The sequence below is a fragment of the Cavia porcellus genome, unplaced genomic scaffold (genome assembly GCF_034190915.1).
Source record: "Cavia porcellus strain 051 isolate PalLab524CR breed Dunkin Hartley unplaced genomic scaffold, mCavPor4.1 scaffold_8, whole genome shotgun sequence".
NCBI classification, from domain to species: domain Eukaryota; kingdom Metazoa; phylum Chordata; class Mammalia; order Rodentia; family Caviidae; genus Cavia; species Cavia porcellus.
The window spans coordinates 44,804,930-44,826,852 of record NW_026947491.1 but is presented as its reverse complement, the minus strand read 5'-3'; positions in this window follow the sequence as shown (position 1 = coordinate 44,826,852).

Genomic DNA, 21,923 nt, shown 5'->3' with positions numbered 1-21,923 from the left:
TGGTAATCAAGCTCATGACTTTGCACTTACCAAGCAAGGGCTTGAACCACTGAGCTAAATCTCCGGCCTTTTGTGTATGTGTGTGTGTGTGTATGTGTGTGTGTGTGTGTGTGTGTGTGTGTGTGTGGTGCTGGGGATAGAACTCCCAACCTCACACTTGCCACGCAGGCGCTTATGCCACTGAGCTAAATCCCCAGTCCTAGTAGCATGCTATTTAATTTCCATGTGTTGGTGATGTTCTTGTGATTTCCTTTAGCATAGATTTCCAATTTCATTGCACTGTGGTCTGATAGTATGCAGAGGATAATTTCAGTTCCTTTGCATTTACTTAAGCATGTTCAAGGAGCCAGTAGATGGTCTATTTTGGAGAACATTCCATGTGCAGCTGAGAAGAATGTGTATTCTGATGTGGGGTGGAACACTCTATAGCCACCTATTAAGTCCATTTTTTCAAAAGTTTGATTTAGTTCTAATATTTTTATTTTTTTGTCTTTTTCGTTTTTATCGGTACCAGGGATCAAACTCACGACTGCCTGCTTGCAAGGCAGACGCTTATGCCGCTGAGCTAAACCCAGCCCCTAGTTCTAATATTTCATTATTGATATTTTTTGTGTAGTTGATATGTCTTTTTGTGACAGTAGGGTATTGAGGTCTCCCAATACAATTGTATTAGGGCTTATTTGATTTTTCATGTTGATTAGTAATTGTTTTATGCAGTTGAATGTACTGGTATTTGTTGCATATATATTTATGATTGTTATCTCTTCCTCTTGATTGCTCCCTTAACAATGATATAGTGACCTTCTTTATCTCTCTTAATTAGTCCTGGCTTGAAATCCACTTTGTCTGCAAACAGAATAGCTACCCCTGCTTTTTCCTGGGTTCTTTTTGCATGGAATATTGTTTTCTATCCTTTGACTTTCAGTATGTGAATTTCTTTATGAATCAATGTATTTCTTGTATTCAGCATATTGGTGGATCTTGTTTCTTGAACCATTCTGCCAATTTGTGTCTTTTGATTGGTGAATTGAGGCCGTTAACATTGATGCTACATTGGGGCTGGGGATTTAGCTCAGTGGCATAAGCACCTGCCTTGCAAGCAGGCGGTCATGAGTTTGATCCCCAGCACTGATAAAAAAAGAAAAATTGATGGTTATAACTGATATGTATTGATTTATCCTTGTCATGCTGTTTTCCTGTTGTTGGCTCTTCTCTCCCCCCCCCCTCTAATTGTTTGCCTTCCCTGGTAGATTCCTTCTGTTGGGATTCATGAAGCTGTAGTCCTTCAGAACATTTATTGAGAAGACTTCTGTAATTCTGATGGGCTTTCTTTTATAGGTGATCCGTCTCTTCTCTCTAACAGCTTTTAATATTCTGTTCTTATATTGAATTTCTGGGATATTGATTTTTTAAAAATTTTTTTTTTGTCTTTTTCATTTTTATCGGTACCGGGGATCGAACTCACAACCACCTGCTTGCAAGGCAAGTACTTATGCCGCTGAGCTAAATTCCCAACCCTTGGGATATTGATTTTTATATGTCTGGGTGTTGTTTTATTTTGATTATGGCTATTTGGAATTCTACATGCTTCACTTATCTGTATGTCAATTTCCATTCTCATGTTTGGGAAATTTTCAGCTATTACTTATGTAAATAACCTCTTGATATCATTTGTGTTGTCACCTTCTTTTTTGTTTATACCTATCAATCTTATGTTGCTTTTCTTTGCATCATCTTGTAGTTGTTGAATTGTTATTTCCTGATTCCTTTTATTTTTTAAAAGATCTTTCCTTTCCTGATCACGAGCTGCAATTTTGTCTTCAAGTTCTGAAATTCTGTCTTAACTTTCACTGAGGCAGTTTTGCCAACTTTTGATGGAATTTTTGATTTCTTGGATATCTCTTTGAATCTGCTTCATGCATTCTGTTTGTTTCTTATATTGTTCATTCAAGGTTTCCATCTTTTTGCAATGTTCCTCTATTTTTAAAAATTATGTCTTCTTTAAATGTGTTCAGCATTTCTTTCATTACACTTATCATTTCTTCCTTTACTTGGGAAATTATTTCTGATCTGAGTTCCTTTATAGCTTCCTGGAGTTGTTTCTTTACTTCAGTCACTATCATTTCAGGGGTTTTAGGTGTATGGCTTACATTTTCTTCTATGTCTATGTCGCCGAGGCTTGCTTGGGATGGATTGGAGATTTGAGATTGTACTTTTGCTCTTTCGTTTTGTCATTTTCTTATATTTCCTTAGGGAAACTGAAAACAAGGTCTCAGTTGTTTCTTGTATTACGAATATCTGTCCAAAAAAAAAAAAAAAGAATATCTGTCCATACTGCAGGGAGTTTCTCCAGCTGAGTGGAGGTTCTTAGACAGGCCTTACCGGGTGGCTCATGAGCCTCATGAGCCTACATAGGCTAAAACCAATCAAAACAGAATATTAAATAAATCAAAACAATTAGTCAGAACAAAACAAAACAGTTAAAACAATACTTGACTTCAAAGACGAGATAGAAGAAAATCCCCTATATATTTACTATATTGCATACTGTTTTCCTCCTAAGACATGCTCAGACTGCTGACCTCAGACCTGTATAATCAACCAAACAATACAAGCATTTGGTTGCTTTATATGCCTTAGTTGCTATCAATTCAGCCTGTCTTCCAAACCGTCCGGTTGCTTATGGGGGCGAGGTGGGGGAGGATGGTGTTTGATTCTCAGCCCATGTGCCAGTAGGGTCATGGGAGACAATATCTGACTTTTCTCTCCCTGGAACCCATGCATCTTGTGCAGCTTGCCAGGAGGGCTGGCTACTTGATTTCCTGCTTGGCCCCCCAAGTCCCCACATCTCTCTATCAATTTTGAAAGATAGTTTTTCAGGGTACATCAGTCTGGGTTAACAGTTGTTTTTCTTTAGAGCTTGGAGTACTTCAGTCCAAGCTCTCCTTGACTTGGGAATTTGTGCTAAGTCAGCTGTAGTTCTGATGGGCTTTCCTTTATAGGTGATTTGTTTCTTTTCTCTAACAGCTTTTAGGATACTATTCTTGTGTTGAATTTCTGGAGTCTTGACTATGTTATGCCTAACTGTAATTTTTTTTAATCATTGCTAACTAGAGTTTTATATGCCTCATTTATCTGTATATCAAATTCTTTTTCTCTGCAAGAAAAGTTTTCTGTCATGATGTCTGGGAACCTTTTGTTTAATATTATTTATGATATCACTTGCTTGTTCATTGACTCCAATTAATCTTAAATTATTTTTTTATGTCTCATCTTGTAGCTGCTAGATTGGTATCTTTGAGAAATCCTTCTTTTCCTGGTCACTGACTGCAAGCCTGTCTTTAATATCGGAGATCCTGTCCTCACATTGGCCTAATCTGCTTGGAATACTTTTAGTGGAGTTTTTGTCCTCCTGGATATCTACTTGAATCTGCTTTATGGATTCCATTTATTTCCTATGCTGATCTTCCATAATTTTCTTAAGTTTGATTTTTAACTGTGTCTGCTCTGATTTTATCTGTCTGCTCTAATGTCATTAAGCATAATGTGTATTTTGATAATCTCTATATTTATCTGAGATTATTTCTGATTTCATTTTTTCTTTTTTTTTTTTTTTTTTTTTTTTTTTTTGTCTTTTTCATTTTTTATGGGTACCGGGGATTGAACTCAGGACTGCCTGCTTGCAAGGCAGGCGCTTATGCAGCTGAGCTAAATCTCCAGCCCCATGATTTCATTTTTTCTAGAGCCTCATTCAATTGCTTTGTTGGTACCACTTCAGAGAGACTTGGTAGGCGGCTTTTGGATTGTCCCAGCTCATTGCCCCTTGGATTTGCCTTTGGTGAACTGGATGTCTGAGGTTGCATTTTACTTAAGTGTCTTCTTTATTTTATTTTCTCTCTTTCTTTTTTTAGTTAAATTCCTGGGGTGGTACTTGTAAATTGCCTATGGTGGGTTGCTTTATTGGTAGTATTTAGGACATTTATGTGATGATTACTTGTCTGAGATATCTTCTAGGTGTAGATAATATATATATATCTTTTTTTTTTTTTTCCCAGTACCGGGAATCAAACTGACAACCGCATGCTTGCTGGGCAGGCACTTATCCCACAAGGCTAAATCCCCAGCCAGTTAGCAAGATATATTATGGTAGGCATTTTAGATTCACTGTTGTCTTATTTTGAAGTCCTTTATTGTAGTCATTGTTTTGTTTTTATTGGTTACATTCTGTTCTGTTCTGTTTGATTTTTACTATTTCTGAAGATATCTGCAGCTATTTTGAAGACAAGAGGGATTATGGTAACCGTTGTTGATTTTGTATTGTTTTGAAGTCCTGTGTCTCTTATACTGGTTTGTTTTGATTATCTTTATTCTATTTTATTTTCTTTGGTTTTATTCTCTTTAACATAAAATAAATGAGTTCAATCCCAAGTACCAAAAAAGAAAAGGATTAAGGAGGAAATAGAGAAGTGGAAGATGAGAAAGAGATTAGAAGTAAGGTTGGATAGGCCAAGGATTTAGCTCAGTGGCCTAAGTGCCTGCCTGGCAAGTGTGAGGTCATGAGTTCCATCCTCAGTACCACCAAACAAACAAACAAACAAAAAAGAAATATGGTTGGAGGACGAAGGGGGATCACACCAACTTGGAGAAACTGATGCAGAAGACTGAAGGAAAAAGGAGACGGGAGGGATAGAAGGAAGAACAGAACAGAGCCACACCCACGAAAAAGGTTAGGAGCCAGTTTCACACTCATATAAAAACAATAAAGGAGAAAGAAAAAGGAAAAACAAATAGCCCACTTCCAAGATTCTCTGTGGCTTCACTAGTAGATAACCTGTGGAGACAGAGTCCCAAATCATGTGGATCTATCCCAGCAGGCCAGCAGTTGGTTTACAGTGAAGTAGAATAACCTCAGGAGGCCTGCTCTGAGACCAGACTCAGTGGGCTTGCCACACTCCAAGCAATTTCCACGGGTCTGTGCCCAGCTAGGAGCTGCTAGAGAAAGCCAGCAGCAGTTCTGGATTCTGGGCTTAGTCTTCAAGTGGCTCCTAGCTAATGGCTTTCTCCCAGCAGGAGGACTAAGTTCTCTGCACCCACTGCCAGCCAGTGTAGTCCTCCACATCTGCCACTTCCCTCCACTGCAATGTCTCTCTGCAGAGCTTCTGGGGTCACCAGCCATCACTGTCACCATGAGCATTCATCCCCAGGTTCAAACATTTCCTCTCATGCAGTGAGCCCAGCCTCTGGGCGAAGGCACAGCAGGCTATGCCTTCTTCCTTGAAGTTTTTCTTTTCACTCTCTCTGTGGGCTTCAGTTCACACTTCAGAGTCCTTCTGGGTGTAGGGAACCCACTTCCTTCCTTCCTGTCTTCCATCCAGCATCTGGATGGTGACTTGCAGAGAGGCTGTTTTCTCTGCTGCTTACCACTCTATCATCTTTCCATGATGCAATGTGACAGCAGAAGTACCAATTTATTTTTCTTTGCCATATACGAGCCCAATGTAAATCTTTCTGAAATCCAAAGATTATACTATACATTCTCTGTTTTGAAATTGCAACATCTCATTTAGAATTTCTGCTTTGTTCCTGCCTACATTTCCTGGGCTGATCAACTTGTACTCTGTGAGCAAATGTAACATCAATTGGAAACTGGTAAACCAATAGTTGAATGTCATATTCTGATTAGTTTAGGAGATGGAAGCAACAAGTCTCTTCAGAATATCATCTGCTTTTTGTTTTGTTTTGTTTGTTTGTTTTTTAGTGTTTGTTCTGTTTTGTTTTATCTTTTTTTTTTTTTTTTTTTTGTCTTTTTTCCTTTTTATTGGTACCGGGGATTGAACTCACGACTGCCTGGAGGCAGGCACTTATGCTGCTGCAAGGCAGGCACTTATGCTGCTGAGCTAAATCCCCAGCCCCCTTGTCTTATCCTTTGAGACAGGGTCCCACTATACAGTTCGATTGGCCTTGAGCTCACTTTATAGGCCAGACTGGACTTAACCTTGCAACTGTCCTCTTGCCTTAGCCTCCTGACTGCTGAGATTACAGATGTGCACCATCATGCCCAGCTCTTTTGTTTTGTTTTATTGAGACAGGGTCTCTCTATGTAGTGAAGGTTGGCCTTGAACTTGCTTATGTAGTACAGGCTGGCCTCATATTTATGACAGTCCTTCTGCCTCAGCCTCCTGAGTGCTTGGATTATGGGGATGACCACTATGTCTGGCCATTGTTCAGTTTATTACTGTATGAATAAGGACATATGACTGAGTTCCAGGATAGATTTCTAAACTGAGAACATAATAGTTCTTCAAATCTACAAGGGCATAAGTTTTTATGCCATAAATTTTTATGTCAAAACCCATTTCTTTTCCATAAATCTTTTACATTCCAGTGATTACCATGAGAAATCCCTGATAAGTAACAGACATGAATGCTTTCAGTTAGGCTAATGAGGTGCCATAATAAAAACAATTTTTAATGGCTATTGGTGCATACAGAACATTATACTTGTATCTCACCCTTTGTGTATTTCACAGCCCTTAGAAGCATTGAATCATTCCACTTGGTTGTGCAACCATTTTGCAACAGTTTGACTAGTCAATGTAGTCATATTGTTTTTTGTTTTTTGCTTTTTTTTTTTTTCACCTGAATCAAAGAGGTCTGCATCACCTGTGTCTGTATCTTGCTCTGTTCCATTGTCACAGGAACTTTGGCTCATATTGCCAATGCCAAAGTCATCATTATCATCATCCACCCACACCGCTCTTCTGCTGTAAAAGCTTATGGTTCACCATTATGGATCATTCTCATCATCCATGCATGAGTAATCTGATGAGTCACTTTTGACTGCCTCCATCCTTGTAAATCAGTTTTTCATGTGCCACTGTACTTAATTGGCCTTCATCTATTACAAAAATCAAAAGAAAGGGGCTGGGGATTTAGCTCAGCGGCATAAGCGCCTGCCTTGCAAGCAGGCAGTCATGAGTTCAATCCCTGGTACCGATAAAAAGGAAAAAGAAAAAAAAAAAGAAAGAAAGAAAACTTATTAAAACTCAAAAAAAAAAAAATCCTGAAGTATGTGGGTGTATTATACCCTCTGTCTGTGATGCTCAGGTAACAAAACAAAACAAAAAAACCAGTTCCATGGAGCATAATGTGAATGTAAATCTTGGTCTGACACTTTTGCACACATGCACACACCTTGACTTTTGTTGTACTACATAGGTAAATCCAAAGATTTCCTCTTGTGTCCTTCAGGGAAAGGTGCTGAGACACACAGATGGCTACTATTATGGTAAAGCAAAATTTAAAGTAGAAAAGTATGGGGTGAGAAAGTGGCCCCCTCTGTTATGCTTGGTGGGTGTAAAGACAAGGTCTTGCTATGTAGCTCAGGCCTCGAAGTCACTAACTCAGTATATATCTCAGGCTGGCCTTGAACTCACAGCAATCACCCTGCCTCATTCTCCCAAGTGCTGAGATTAAAGGCCCATACCACCATGCTGAGCAGAGTGCTCATTCTTCTTAAGCACACCGAGAACATTTTAAATAAAATCAGTCAGATTTTAAGCCGAGTGACTTAATCAATTTAATTCAAATTCCAGACTTTTTAAAAAAAAGTCTCACTAGGTAATACAGACTGGCTTTGAAATGCCTACGCAGCCCAGTGGGCTCAAACTCAGAATCTCCCTGCCTCAGCTTCCTAGCTAAGCAGTTTAGCTAAGTATTGTATAGTAGGTACTATATTATTGACCACAGTGTTAAATACAATCATGTCCCTATAATTTAAAGAAAAAAGAAAAGAACTGAGCATAATGCTTACTATACCAGTACTCTGCAAGTTTGAGGCAGGAAGATCAAAAATTTCAGCCCAGCCTTAGGCAACTTAGTAACTTGCAAAAATCTACCTCAAAATTCAAAAGTTTTAATAGAGGGCTGGGGATGTGGGCCCTGGTTCTACTCCTTAGTACAAAAATAAATAAACAAATTGAAAAAGAGAGAAAAAAAAAGAAAAACATCTTCCAAGTAACTCAGTCAAAATTAAATACCTACAACTAACCATATTAAAAATATCATATACAAAATTCATGAGATATAAAAAAATAAATTTTAGAAAAAGTCTTTATTTTAGGTGGGTGTGACAGCACACATCTCTAAGCCCAGGATTTTTGAGGCTGAGGCAAGAAAATCACAGTGAGTTTAAGGCAGCCTGGGCTCCATAGTGAGTTCAAGACCATCCTAAACTATATCACTAGACCTCGTCTCAAAATTGAACAAAGAATATGTCATCTTAAAATAATGCTTTTGGATCTGGGCATGGTGGTGTATGCCTGTAATCCCAGCATTCTAGAGGCTGAGGCAGGAGGATCATTGCAAGTTTGAGACCAGCCTGGGCTACAAAGGCTGGTCTGAACTGTATAGTGAGACCCTGTCTCAAAAAGACAAAAATAATAATAATAATAATAATAATAATAATAATAATGTTGCTTTTGGTCTGGGAATATACATCAGTGGTAGAGTATTTGCATGGCATGAGCAAGACCCTGGATTCAACTCCCAGCACCACAAAAACTAATGTGTGTTGTGTGTGTATGTGTGTGTGTGTGTGTGTGTGTGTGTGTGTGTGTGTGTGTGCGTGCGTGCTGGGGATTGAACTCATGACCTCATGCTTACCAGGCAAGCGTCTGAGCCACTGTGCTAAATCGACAGCCCATAAATAAACTTTTGATAATTTTTTTCCAATGCTGGAGATTGAACCCAGGGCTTTGAGCATTTTAAGCAAGGACTCTACTACTGATTTTTTTTTTTTTTTTATCGGTACAAGGGATTGAACTCACAACCACACACTTGCAAGGCAGGTGCTTATGCCGCTGAGCTAAATCCCTAGCCCCATACTACTGATTTATTTTTTTTTTAATTTTTTTCTACTACTAATTTATACCTTTAACAATACAATTTTATGAGGCCGGGGATATAACTCGGCAGCACAAGCACCTGATTAGCAAAGTGCAAGGTCATGAGTTCAAGTCCCAGTACCAAAAACATATATATAATTTTATGTTAGTTTCATACTAAATATTTGATATTTTTTTTATACCAGGGATCGAACTCATGAGCTCATGCTTACCAGGCAGGCACTTATGCCACTGAGCTAAATCCCCAGCCCTGTATGTTTTAAATATATATTCTTTTTTTCTTTGTTTTTTCTTCTTGAGACAGGGTCTTGCTATGTAGCTCAGACTGACCTTGAATTCACTATGTACCCTAGGCTTGCCTCAGCCTCCCAAGTGCTGAGATTACAGCATTGCACCACCATACTGGAAAATACTAACCAGGCCTGAGCCCTCTTAGCTTCAGATATCAGACAAGAGCAGGTGCATTCCGGGTGGTATGACCCTAGATGTAGTATGGCAGTAGACTTCTTCCTTGTAAAGTTATATTTGAAAGAAACATTGATGGGTCCATTTGGGTATGGTGATTTCAGAAGCTAAATATTTCCAACTATTTCTTTTGTTTTTTTATTTAATTTTTGTGCTGCTCCTATCAAACTCAAATAATCCTCCTGCCTCAGCTTCCTGGATAGCTGAGATTATAGTTACTATACATAGAGTATTTTTGTTTTGTTTTGCTTTCTAGTATTGGGACTGAACCTAGGACTTTGCACTGAGTTACGTCCCCAGCTGTCTTAGTCACTTTCTCATTGCTATGACACAATACCTGACACACACAGTTTGAAGATACGTGTGTTTCGGCTCATGTCCCTAGTTGCCTGGCACCAAGGCAGGTAGGTGTGACAGAGGAAAGTTACTCACATCAAAGTGACTGGGAATTGAAGCAAGAGGGAAGGAGCCCGAGAGGTAGCTAGGCACTTCCAGATTATGCCCCTCAGCTACACATTTTTAAAGAGGCCTCATCTCCTAAAAGCAAGTCAGCCATAGCTCCTCATAATTCAGGCACCTTTCAAAGCGCCGCCTCTTAGTGCATGAGGTTTTTGGGGGACATGTAGCTCTAAGCCATAACATTCTGTCCCTCCTCCCACAAAACTCATGCATATCTCTTTAGGCAAAATGCATATATTTAGTCTACCTCTAAGAGTCCCAAAAGTCTTAACAGTTTTAACAGTGCTGAAAAGTCCAAGTCTAAAGTCTCTGAAAATTGAAAGTTGTGAACCTCTACAAAAATCAAAAAGTCATCTGGGCATGGTGGTACACATCTGTAATTCCAGCACTCAGGAGGCTAAGGCAGGGGGATTGCTGCAAGTTTGAGGTCACACTGGTCTATGTAGGGAATTCAAGTCCAGCCTGAACTGAATAGCAAGATCCTCTCTCAAAAAACAAAGCAAAATAAACAAAAATAATCAAAAAGTTAAACAGATAATATATAATGGTACAGGATAAATATTCCAAAAGGAAAGAATAGGAGCTAAAGCCAGTGGGACCAAAGCAAGACTGAAATGCAGTAGGGCAAACATTAAATTCTGTAGATTCATGTATAGCATGTGGGCCAAAGATATGAACACTAAGGAGTTTGGGTGGCCTGACTCCTACAGCATTGCTGGTAGCAGTTCTCATAGATTCTCTCTCAGACTGGCTTGGCTGATTGCCTGATGCTTCCTCAGATGCTCCACATTCCTGGCTTCTCCACTGTACTTTCAGCTTTCCTTGCACCTCCCAGGTTACCTTCTAAAATCTGGGTGGGAGCCTCCCTGATGCCACAACTCTTGCACCTCTCTGCCTAGAAAATCAGCACCACATAGATGGTGCCAAGCTCTGCCATCAGTGCCTGAGGCCTTTGAATCATGGCTCCAGTGGCCCCTGAGTGCCTAGATGGCTGAACTCTGGGAAACATTTTCCTCTTCAACCCAAAAAGAGCAGAGTCCCAACTATGAGCACATGCAGGGCTCTAGATAGAAAACCATATCTAGATATAAAACCATAAAACCAGACTTTTTAATTTTTAAGGGACTTCTGGGAAGATGGCAGGGTGGTAAGCAGCAGAGAAAGAGCCTCTCTGAGAGTTGCCATCCAGACACTGGAATATAGCAATACAAGGAAGACAAGAAGGAAAGAGGTGATTCCTCTGGATGCAGAAGGATCTGAAGTGAGAATTGAAGTCCATTAATTAAAAAAAATCATAAGGGAGATATTGATAAAGGGGAAAAATCAAAAAAATTAGCAGGATATATTATGGTAACTTTTTTGATTTCCTGTTAACTTGATTAAAGTCCTATAATACTCCCACTATCTTGTTTTGACTGATTAGACTCTGTTCCATTCCGATGATAGTATCAAGTTTGAGGGTAAGGCAACTACTTTGAAGGCAATAAGATTCACTATGATGCCCATACTGGTTTGACTATTATCTTCTTTGGAAGTCCTGTAATGTTTATAAGGTTTAGGTTTTATTGGTCTTATTCTCTACTGTTTTGTTCAACTTTATAGGTAGACAGTTCTTTCTTTCTTTCCTCTTTTTTTTTTTTTTGTCTTTTTCCTTTTTATCGGTATCGGGGATCGAACTCACGACTGCCTGCTTGCAAGGCAGGTGCTTATGCCACTGAGCTAAATCCCCAGCCCCGACAATTCTTTTTAAGGAAGCAAGAGGCATTATGGTAACCATTGTTGATAACCTTGTACTCTGTTTTTACATCATGTGCTATGTCTATCCTTGGTTTGTTTTGTTTTGTTTTGTTTTGTTTGTCTTTTTCCTTTTTATCGGTACTGGGGATCGAACCACAACTGTCTGCTTGCAAGGCAGGTGCTTATGCCACTGACCTAAATCTCCAGCCCCTATCCTTGGTTTTGACTGACAGTTTTGTTTTGCCATATTTGACTTTATTCTCTTCCAAAAAAAAAAAAAAGCAATAAGAACCAAGGAGTAATAAAACCCAAAATGTGTAAATTTTGTTGTAAAAAAGAAAGGGAAAAAAAAGTGCTCTAAAGGATACAACTGCAAATGTGTTTAGGGGTGTTAAATAGATGACCATATTAATGTTTTTGGTTGGATCATTGAACACAATTGTTTGCAGTCTCACTGTTTGAATGTCTACTTTGTATGCTTTGATACTGTGACTTGAGCAACTATCTCTAAGATGATAATGTGTAATCTATTAACTGATGATTTCTTACTATTTTTTTATGTAGTTCTGTATTACTTATACCCTTACACCGCTTTGTTTTGTTTTGTTTTTCCTTTTAAATAAAATAAAATAAAATAAAGTAAGAGAATTGAAGCCCACAGGGAAAGAGAATGAAGAAACTTTAATGAAGAAGAAGGAGATATCTGGCACAGTCTTCTACCTGAGTTGTGACCCACTGTGTCAGGGGAGCAGGTGGACACATGGTGACTGCTGGCAACACCAGAGGCCTCCGCAGAGAGATGCAGCAGGGGAAGAGAGCAGTGAATATGAAGGGCTGCACTAGCCGGGAGTGAATGCTGAAGGCTCGGCTGTCCCATGAGAGAGAGAGAGAGAGAAAGCAATTGACTGAGAGCCATCTTGGAGAGAGGCCAACTGAGCTCAAACCTCAGAACGACTTCTGTGTCCATCTAGTAGCTCCCAGCTGAGTTCAAGCCTGCAGAAGGTATGCTGATGACTGCAAGCTGGCTTACTGGGATAAATCAACTCAGATCTGGGTTCTGTCTCCACATGTTGTCTACCAGTGGCAGCAGAGACAAACCTGAGTAAACATTTTTTTTTCTTCTCTCTTTTCTTGTTTTTATCTTTTCTCCTTCATTGTTTGATCTTGTGCGTACATGAGTGTGAACATGGTTTCTAGCTGCCTTGCGGTTGTTGTTCTGTTCTTCCATTTATTTTTTCTTTCTCTCCTTCCTTCCTGTCTTGTGCACTGGTTTGTGTGATCCCTCTTTGTCCTCCAGCCTTGCTTCTAATCTCTTCCTCTTGCATTTCTCTATTTTTACCTGACCCCTTTAAAATTTTTCCCCCTGAAGGTAAAATTGGCTTATGGATGACTTATTCACTGCATATAATATTCTGGTTTGTTTTAGATTTTGTTATATAACCACAAATCTAGTTCATACAATTAAACATGGAAAATTGAGTGTTAACTCAGTTTGTCATTTTCTAGGTGTGTTAGATGCTGTTGTTATTGCTGATTGTACCAATTTAGCCAGTGACATAATTGTTCTAACCAGTTGTCCTTCCTGGCACACCAACACTGAAGTTGTCTAAGGGTCATAAAAAATACTATAGACCAGTGCCTAAGAACCAGGGGCTTGGGATAGGGATATAGCTCAGTGGTTAAGTGCGTTCCTGGCAAGCAGAAGGTACAGAGTTTGATTTCTGGTACTAACAAAACAAATAGAGGCTGGGCCACATAGGCAGCAACTCCTCAGCCTCAGTAAATTGGAGAGGTAGGATCTTGCAACAGATTCAAATCTCAAAAACCAACTATACCTGGAAGACACCTCTTAGAAATAGTCATTTCCTCAGGGTTCTAAATATTAGCAATAGAGCATCTCACTGTAGGCAATTTACAAGCATCAACCCAGGAATTAAACTGGAAAAAAAAAAAGAAGAAAAAGAACAAAATGAGAAGACACTTAAATATGCTGCAACCCTAGACATCGAGTTCACCAAAGGCAAACCAGGGAACAATGAGGTGGAACAATCGGAAAGCCACAAACCTGGACTCTCTGAAGTGGTGAGAACAAAGCACATGAATGAGTCTAAAAAAATCAATTCAGAAATAATTTCTCATATAACTACAGAAATGGTAACCACAATGAAAACCATGCTTACTAACTCTACAGAAGATACAGCAGATTAAAAAAAATAGAGGAGCTTAGGAAACTGATGGAAACCATGAATGCCCAACATAGGAAATAAAGGGAATCCATGAAACAGATTCAAACAGATATCCAGAAGAATAAAAATGCCATTGAAAATATATGCAGCAAAAAAAAAAAAGAAAGAAAGAAAGAAAGAAAGAAAAAGAAAATATATGCAGCAGAATGAGCCAATGTAAAGACAGAATCTCAGATATAGAAGACAGGCTTGTGCTTAGCACTTATGAAAAGAAAGATTTCTTAAAAATAGCAAGGGACTATGAGAATCAATCTAGCAGCTACTAGATGATACAAAGAAGAATAACATAAGATTGATTGAGTTGAGCCAAACCCAAGCCCATCTCTGTAAGTCAGCACCATTTGTGGACTGAGAGGGGAGAGAACAAGGCTTCATTAGGAAGTGATCCCTGCCTGGAAACCATATCATTTTCTTTGTTTTGTTGTGTTGGGTTTTATTCTCTTTTGTTTTGTTGGATTATGTTAAATCTGATGGCAGGAGCAGCTATTTAAAAGTTATCAAGACATATTATGGTAGCCATTTTGGATTTACTGTTGGCTTGTTTTGAAATCTTTCATTGTATTCATTGTTTTGTTTTGTTTTTGTTTGTATTATATTCTGTTCTGTTCAATTTTTACTATGTCTGAAGGTATCTGTAGCCATTTTGAAGACAACAAAAGGCATTATGGTAACTATTGTTGATTTTGTAAGGTGTTGAAGTTTTGTATCGCTTGTACAGCTTTATTTTGATAGATTTTATTCTGTTTTATTTTCCTTGGTTTTATCCTCTTTTAAAAAAAGATTGATCCCTACTTTTTTCTTTTTTGAAATTCTAAGTTATTTCTCTCCTTTTCATCTGTTTTTCTTTTTTAAAAAAGAGATTTATCAAGTCAATGAAAAGCAGGAGATACCATAAATGACATTATAATATTTCACAGATGTCATGGCAGAAAACTTCTCTGGCAAGGAAAAAGAATTTGACATGCAGATAAATGAGGCATAGAGAACCAATTAGCCATGAACCAAAAAAAAAAAAAAAAATCTACAGCTAGGCATATTATAGTAAAGATTCCAGAAATCCAACAAAAGAACATAGTATTAAAAGCTGTTAGAGAAAAGAAATAAATCATCTGTAAAGGAAAGCCCACCAGAATCACAACTGTCTTCTTAATGGAAATCCTCTGTTAAGAAGAGGAGAGCTGGGGCTGGGGATTTAGCTCAGCGGCATAAGTGCCTGCCTTGCAAGCAGGCAGTCGTGAGTTCAATCCCTGGTACCAATAAAAACGAAAAAGACCAAAAAAATAAATAAATAAATAAAAATAAAAGAAGAGGAGAGCTTAGAGGAGGGCTTAGAGTAAAGTATTTTAAGTCTTCAAGGAAAACAACCTCTAATTCAGACTGATACATCCTGCAAAACTATCTTTCAAAATTGATGGAGAAATAAGATACTTTCATGACAAAGAAGACCTGAGGAAATTCATGAACACCAAACCAGTATACCAAAATGTCCTGAAGGACATTCTAGAAAGAGATAACAAAAATTACATCATTAACCCAACAGAAAAAATCCACCAGGTAAGGCAAACAATTAAACAAAGGGGAGAAAAGGGAGCCAACAATAGGAAAATAACATGATAAGGATAAGTCAATACATATGAATTATAACTGTCAATGTTAATGGTCTCAACTCACCAATCGAAAGACATAGACTGGCAGAATGGATCAAGAAACGAGATCCACCAATATGCTGCACACAAGAAGGATATTTAATTCAAAAAGAAACTCATAGACTGAAAGCCAAAGGATGGAAAACAATAATCCAGGCAAAAGGAACCCAGAAAAAAACAGGGTAGCTATTTTATTTGCAGACAAAGTGAATTTCAAGCCAAGACTGATTAAGAGACGTAAAGAAGACACTATATCCTTGTAAAGGGAATATTCCAAGAGGAAGACATAACAATCATAAATATATATGCAACAAACACCAGTGCACCACTATATAAAATATTAACAGACATGAAAAATCAAATAAGTACTAATACAATTATATTGGGGGTTCTCAATACCCCACCATCACAAATAGGCAAATCAACTAGACAAAAAATCAACAATGAACTATTAGTACTGAACCAAATCTTTGAACATGAAATTAGTAGATGCCTAAAGATTGTTCCACCCTACAACAGAATACACATTCTTCTCAAACACACAAGGAAAATTATCTAAAACAAACCACATACTAACTCTTAGAACATGCATAAATAAATGCAAAGAAATTGAAATTATCCCATGCATATTATCAGACCATACTGCAATGAAATTAGAAATCAATGGCAAAAGAAACCACAAGAACTTAATAAACACATGAAAATTAAATATCACTCTACTGAACAAACAGGTGTAATTAAAGAAGAAATTAAACAGTTTCTACAAGTAAATGATAAAGACAATACAACATATCAGAAACTACAGAACACAATGAAAGCAATCGTATAAGGGAAATTTATAGCTATGAATACCCATATCAGGAAAACAGGAATCTCAAATAAATGACTTAATGTTTTATCTTTTTTTTTTTTTATCAGTACTAGGGATTGAACTCACGACCATGCAAGGCAGGTGCTTATCCTGCTGAGCTAAATCCCCAGCCCAAATGACTTAAAGTTAAAACTCAAACTTCTATAAAAAGAAGAGCAGATCAAGCCTAAAGTTCATACAAGGGAGGAAATTATAAAGATCAGAGCAGAAATTAATGCATTGGAGACTAAAATAAAATATAAAGAATCAAGGAACCAAAGAGTTGGGTTTTTGAAAGATCAAGTAAAATCAACAAACCCTTAACCAGTCTTATCCAAAAAAGGAAAGAAAAGACTGAAATCCAAGAGTGAACAGGCCTGGCTATCTGTCAAGTGCGCTCCCTATCTGGCCTCAGCCCAGTGAATCTATGTCAGTATGACCAGTGAGTAGAGGCTGGCCCACCTAATCAGTAAGGGGTGAAGCCCCAGCCTAGGGTAGGCCCAGATGTTCAGCTACAGTGCTTGTACCTGTGGTGCATCTGCCCCATGGCTCATCAACTTGGCACAGAGAAGTATTTCTTGGGGTCACGTTCATATACTGGTTTTAGGAAGGCTTGGGACCTTTGAAACTCAGACTCTGCACAGAACCTCTCTTACAATCTTTTCAGAAGCACAAGCAAGGGCCTGGGATTTAGCTCAGTGGCATAAGTGCCTGCCTGGCTAGCGTGAGGTCACAAGGTCGATCTCCAGTACCAAAAAACAAACAACAAAAAACCTCACAGAAACACAGGAATACTTTGCCTCAAAAGATGGAACAAATGAAGAAGTCTCTGGAGATAGAAATATGAAGTCAGTAAGTGAAAGAAGCAGTAAGAAATCAGGCTCTGGGAATTCTGGGAAAGTGGAAACCAGCTGAGTTGTCCTAAATGTGGTGACTTGTACACATATCTTGTGTGTAAATTTTACTTCATATGATGGTCCTTTTCTCCATCTCTTCTGTAAGTCATTAAATGTATAAAAACATAGAAGTTATATAAACTGACTTTTCATTTTAAGCTTAAGTGATTATCTTAATGTTCAGTAGACACTAAAAATCATATTGATTGGGGCTGGAGATTTAGCTCAGCAGCATAAGTGCCTGCTTTGCAAGCATACAGTCGTGAGTTCAATCCCCGGTACCGATTAAAAAAAATCATACTGATTGTTAATACTTTGCACTGTTGTATAAGAAATGAATTACAACTATTTACCTCTTTTAAAAAAAGGATTCAAATTCATGAAATTAGGAATGAAAAATATGAAATCACAATGGATCCTGCAGAAATCCAGACCATCTAGACCTACTTTGAGAACTTATAGTCTAATGATAGAAAATGTAGAAGAAAAGGACAGATTCCAAATATACATGAATTACCAAAGCTGACTCAAGAAGATATAAAAATCCCAAATAAACCAATACCAATGAAATCAATTAAAAACTATTAACCAAAAAAAAAAAAAAAAAAAAAAGCCCAGACCCTGATGGATTCACTACTCATTCTGCAAGAAATTTGGAGAAGACCTAATACCACTACTTCTCAAACTCTTTAATGGAAGTGAAAGAGAAGCAATACTTCCAAATTCATTCCTGGAAGCAAGCATTACCCTGATGCCAAAACCAGAAAAAGACACAACTAAGAAACAACTGCAGGCCAATCTCCCCAGTTAACACTGAAGCAAAAATGTTCAAAGGTACTGGCAAAGAGAATGCAGCAAATCATCAAGAAGATTATATACCACGACCAAGGGAGAGTCATCCCAGGAAGGCAGGGATGGTTCAACATACATACATCAGTAAATGTAACATACCATAATAACAGAGCCAAGGACAAAAATCATATGATCATTTCAATAGACACAGAAAAAGCCTTTGACAAAGTCTAGCACCCATTCATGATAAAAACCCTACAGAAAATTGGAATAGATGGTCTTTATCTCAATCTGATGAAAGCCATCTGTGACAGACCAACAGCCAACATCATACTAAATGGATATCCAGGTTTGGTGCCCAACCTGTTATCGCAGCACTTAAGAGGCTGAGGCAGACAGATTTCTGTGAGTTCAAGGCCAACTGGGGCTATCTAGTGAATTCAAGGCCATCCTGCTGAACTACAGAGCAAGATTCTGTCTCAAAAAAAAATAAAGCTTTCATTCTAAAATCAGGAACCAGACAAGGATATTCAGTGTTACTACTCTTATTCAATATAGTTCTGGAAACTTTAGCCAGAGCAATTAGACCAGAAAAAGAAATGAAAGGAATACCATAGGAAAAACAGAAGATGAATTGTCATTATTTTCATATGACATGATATTCTACATAGAAGACCCCAAAAACTCCTCCATCAAACTTCTATATTTAATAACCAAATTCAGTGGCATAGCTAGATATAAAGTCAAGACTCAAAAATCAATAGCCTTCCTGTAAATGAATGACCTTCCAGTTCATTGAGAGAGAAATTAGGGAGACAATACTTTTCACAGTGGTATACAAAAAAACAATGAAATATTAGGAATCCATCTATGAAGGAAGTAAAAGACCTTTACATGGAAAACTATAGTACCCCAAAAAAGGAGATCAAAGAGAATATCAGAAAATAGAAAACTAGCCAGGGATTTAGCTCAGCAGCATAAGCGCTTGCCTGAAAAGCTCAAGGTTATAAATTCAATTCCCAGTACCAAAAAAAAACCATATCCCTTGCTCTTGAGTAGGAAAAACCAATATAGTGAAAATGGCCATAATTCCAAAGTGTTATACAGATTTAGTGCCATTCTGATGAAAATTGCAACAGCATATTTTACAGAATAGAGAAAACAAACCTAAAATTTATTTGAAACCAAAAGAGACCTAGTTCTTTCTGAAGTTACTGGAAAAAAAAAAGGGACCTAGAATAGCAAAGGCAATTCTGGGCAACAAAGGCAAAGCCAGGGGCATTACAATCCGTGACTTGAAATCATACTACAAAGCTACTGTGACTTTTAAAAAAACAATATGGCACTGGGGGAAAAAACACCAAAAAACAGACCCAGGGATCAATGGAACAGATTAGAAAATGCAGAAACAAATACAGACACACTGGGGGCTGGGGATTTAGCTCAGTGGCATAAGCGCCTGCCTTGCAAGCAGGCAGTCGTGAGTTCGATCCCCAGTACCGATAAAAAACGAAAAAGACAAAACAAACAAACAAAAAAAAACAAATACAGACACACTAAGTCATCTTATCTTTGACAAAGGTGCCAATCTCATTCATTGAAAGAAGGAGCTTCTTTAATAAATGGTGCTGGAAAAGCTGACTTTTCGTATGATGAAGACTAAAATTGAACCTATTTCTTTCACCATGCACTAAACTAAAGTCAAAATGGGTCAAAGATCTAAATACTTAAACAGAAACATGAAATCTGCTGGAAAATAGAATAGGTATTAGTGTAAAATAGAATTAACATTGGTGTAAGTAAAGACTTTATGAACGAAATCCACCTTGATCCCACAGGAACTATCACAAAGAATCAACAACTTGGACCTCATCGTATTAAAAAGCTTCTGCACAGCAAGAGAAACCACAGAGTGAAGAAAGAACTGACAGTGTGGGAAAAATGTTTGCCAGCTTTTCCTCAGACAAAAGATTACTATCAAGAACATACAAAGAGGGGCTGGGGATTTAGCTCAGCGGCATAAGCACCTGCCTTGCAAGCAGGCGGTCGTGAGTTCGATCCCTGGTACCGGTAAAAATGAAAAAGACAAAAAAAAAAAAAAAAAAAGAACATACAAAGAACTGAAAAAAAAATCAGATCCCCCCAAATTTAAAAATCCAATCCAAAAATAGGCGTCTGAGATGAATACACACTTCTCAAATACAGCAGTACAAAGAGCAAATATATGGAAAAATGTTCAATATTACTGGTCATTGGAGAGATGCAAATTAAAGCAACACTGAGTTTCCATCTTGAGAAAGAATGGCTACTGTCAAGAAATCAAACAGTAACAAATGCTGGTGGGGCTGTGGAGAAAAAGAAGCCCTTCTCCCCTGTTAGTGGGAATGTAGACTGGTGCAACCCCTGTGAAAATCAATATGGACATTCCTCAAAAAACTAGAGGACAGGACTAGAGGTTCTGTTTGACCCAACCATTCCCTTCCTAGGTATCTTCCCAAAAGAATTGAAAGCACTGGCTTATGGGTTAGTTTAGTGGCATAAGTGCCTGCTTGGCAAAAGCGAGGTCCTGAGTTCCATCCCCAGTACAAAAAAAAAAAAAAAGAATTAAAAGCACCATACAACATAGATATATGCACACGTATGTTTATAGCAGCACAGTTTATAATAGCCAAATCTTGGAAATACTCCAAATGACCATTAACTAGTAAATGGATAAAGATGTGGAGTTTAGGGGCTGGGGATTTAGCTCAGCGGCATAAGTGCCTGCCTTGCAAGCAAGCAGTCGTGGTTTGGATCCCCGGTACCGATAAAAAGGAAAAAGACAAAAAATTAAATTAAATTAAATTTAAAAAGATGTGGAGTTTGTTTTTATTATAATGGAGTACTACTCTGCCATAAAGAAGGATACAGTCAAGACATTTCTAAGAAAATGGATGCACCTTGAGACCATACTCTTAAGTGAAAGAAGTTAGATACACATGTGTAAACACTGCAATGTTTCTCTGGTGTGAGAAACCAAAAGTGTAAACAAGGACCAAAATGTGTAATGGGTATTGTGAAATAGGAAGAAATGTTCAAATGGGAGGAGAACGAGGGAGAGGAGAGGGGGAATGGAAAGACGGGAAAATAAAAAAAGAAGGAAAACATGGAAATAAAGCTTTTGCAAATGGAGAGGAGAGGAAGAGTTAAAGAGAAGATAAGGGAATGGGGGAAAATCGAGTTAAGTCATATACAGGTACACATTCTTTATGATGAATGTGATCTTTATGTATATTCAAAAGGTAACAATAAAATCTGATTAAAAGTAAATAAAATTTTGAGCCAGCATCTCACTAACTTCCAAAATTGTCCAAGATGAGCTCAAACTTTAAATCTTCCTTCTTCAGCCTCCCAAAGTTCTAGAATTATAGGCCAGTGCCATCATCCCCTGCTTGTATGTGTGCTTTGTTACTTGCAGTATTTGTTACAGAGCTCAGGAGCACTCTGCCACTAAGCTACATTTCAGCCCTTTTTATTTATTTTTTTAATCTTGAGACAAAGTCTCACTAAATTGCCCAATCTCCCCTGGAATTTAAGGCTTCTCTTGCCTTAGCCTCTCAAGTAGCTGGAATTATAGACATGCACTGTGCACCTGGATTAGGTTGTTTTGTTGTTATTGCTGTTGTTGAGACAGGTCTCATTGTGTGGTTCAGACTGGCTTCAAACTTAACCCTGTTCCAGGCTGGACTGGAACTCATCCTGCTTCTCCAGCTCCTGAGGGCTGGAATTGCAGCCACTACACTCATCTGGTTCTTTCTCTTTCTCTCTCTCTTTCTTTCTTTCTCTCTCTTTCTTTTTACTCTTTCTCTCTGTCTCTTTCCCTCTCTCTCTCAGCCCTCTCTCTGCCTCTGTTTGTCTGTCAGTCTCTCCCCCACCCCTTGTAGTAA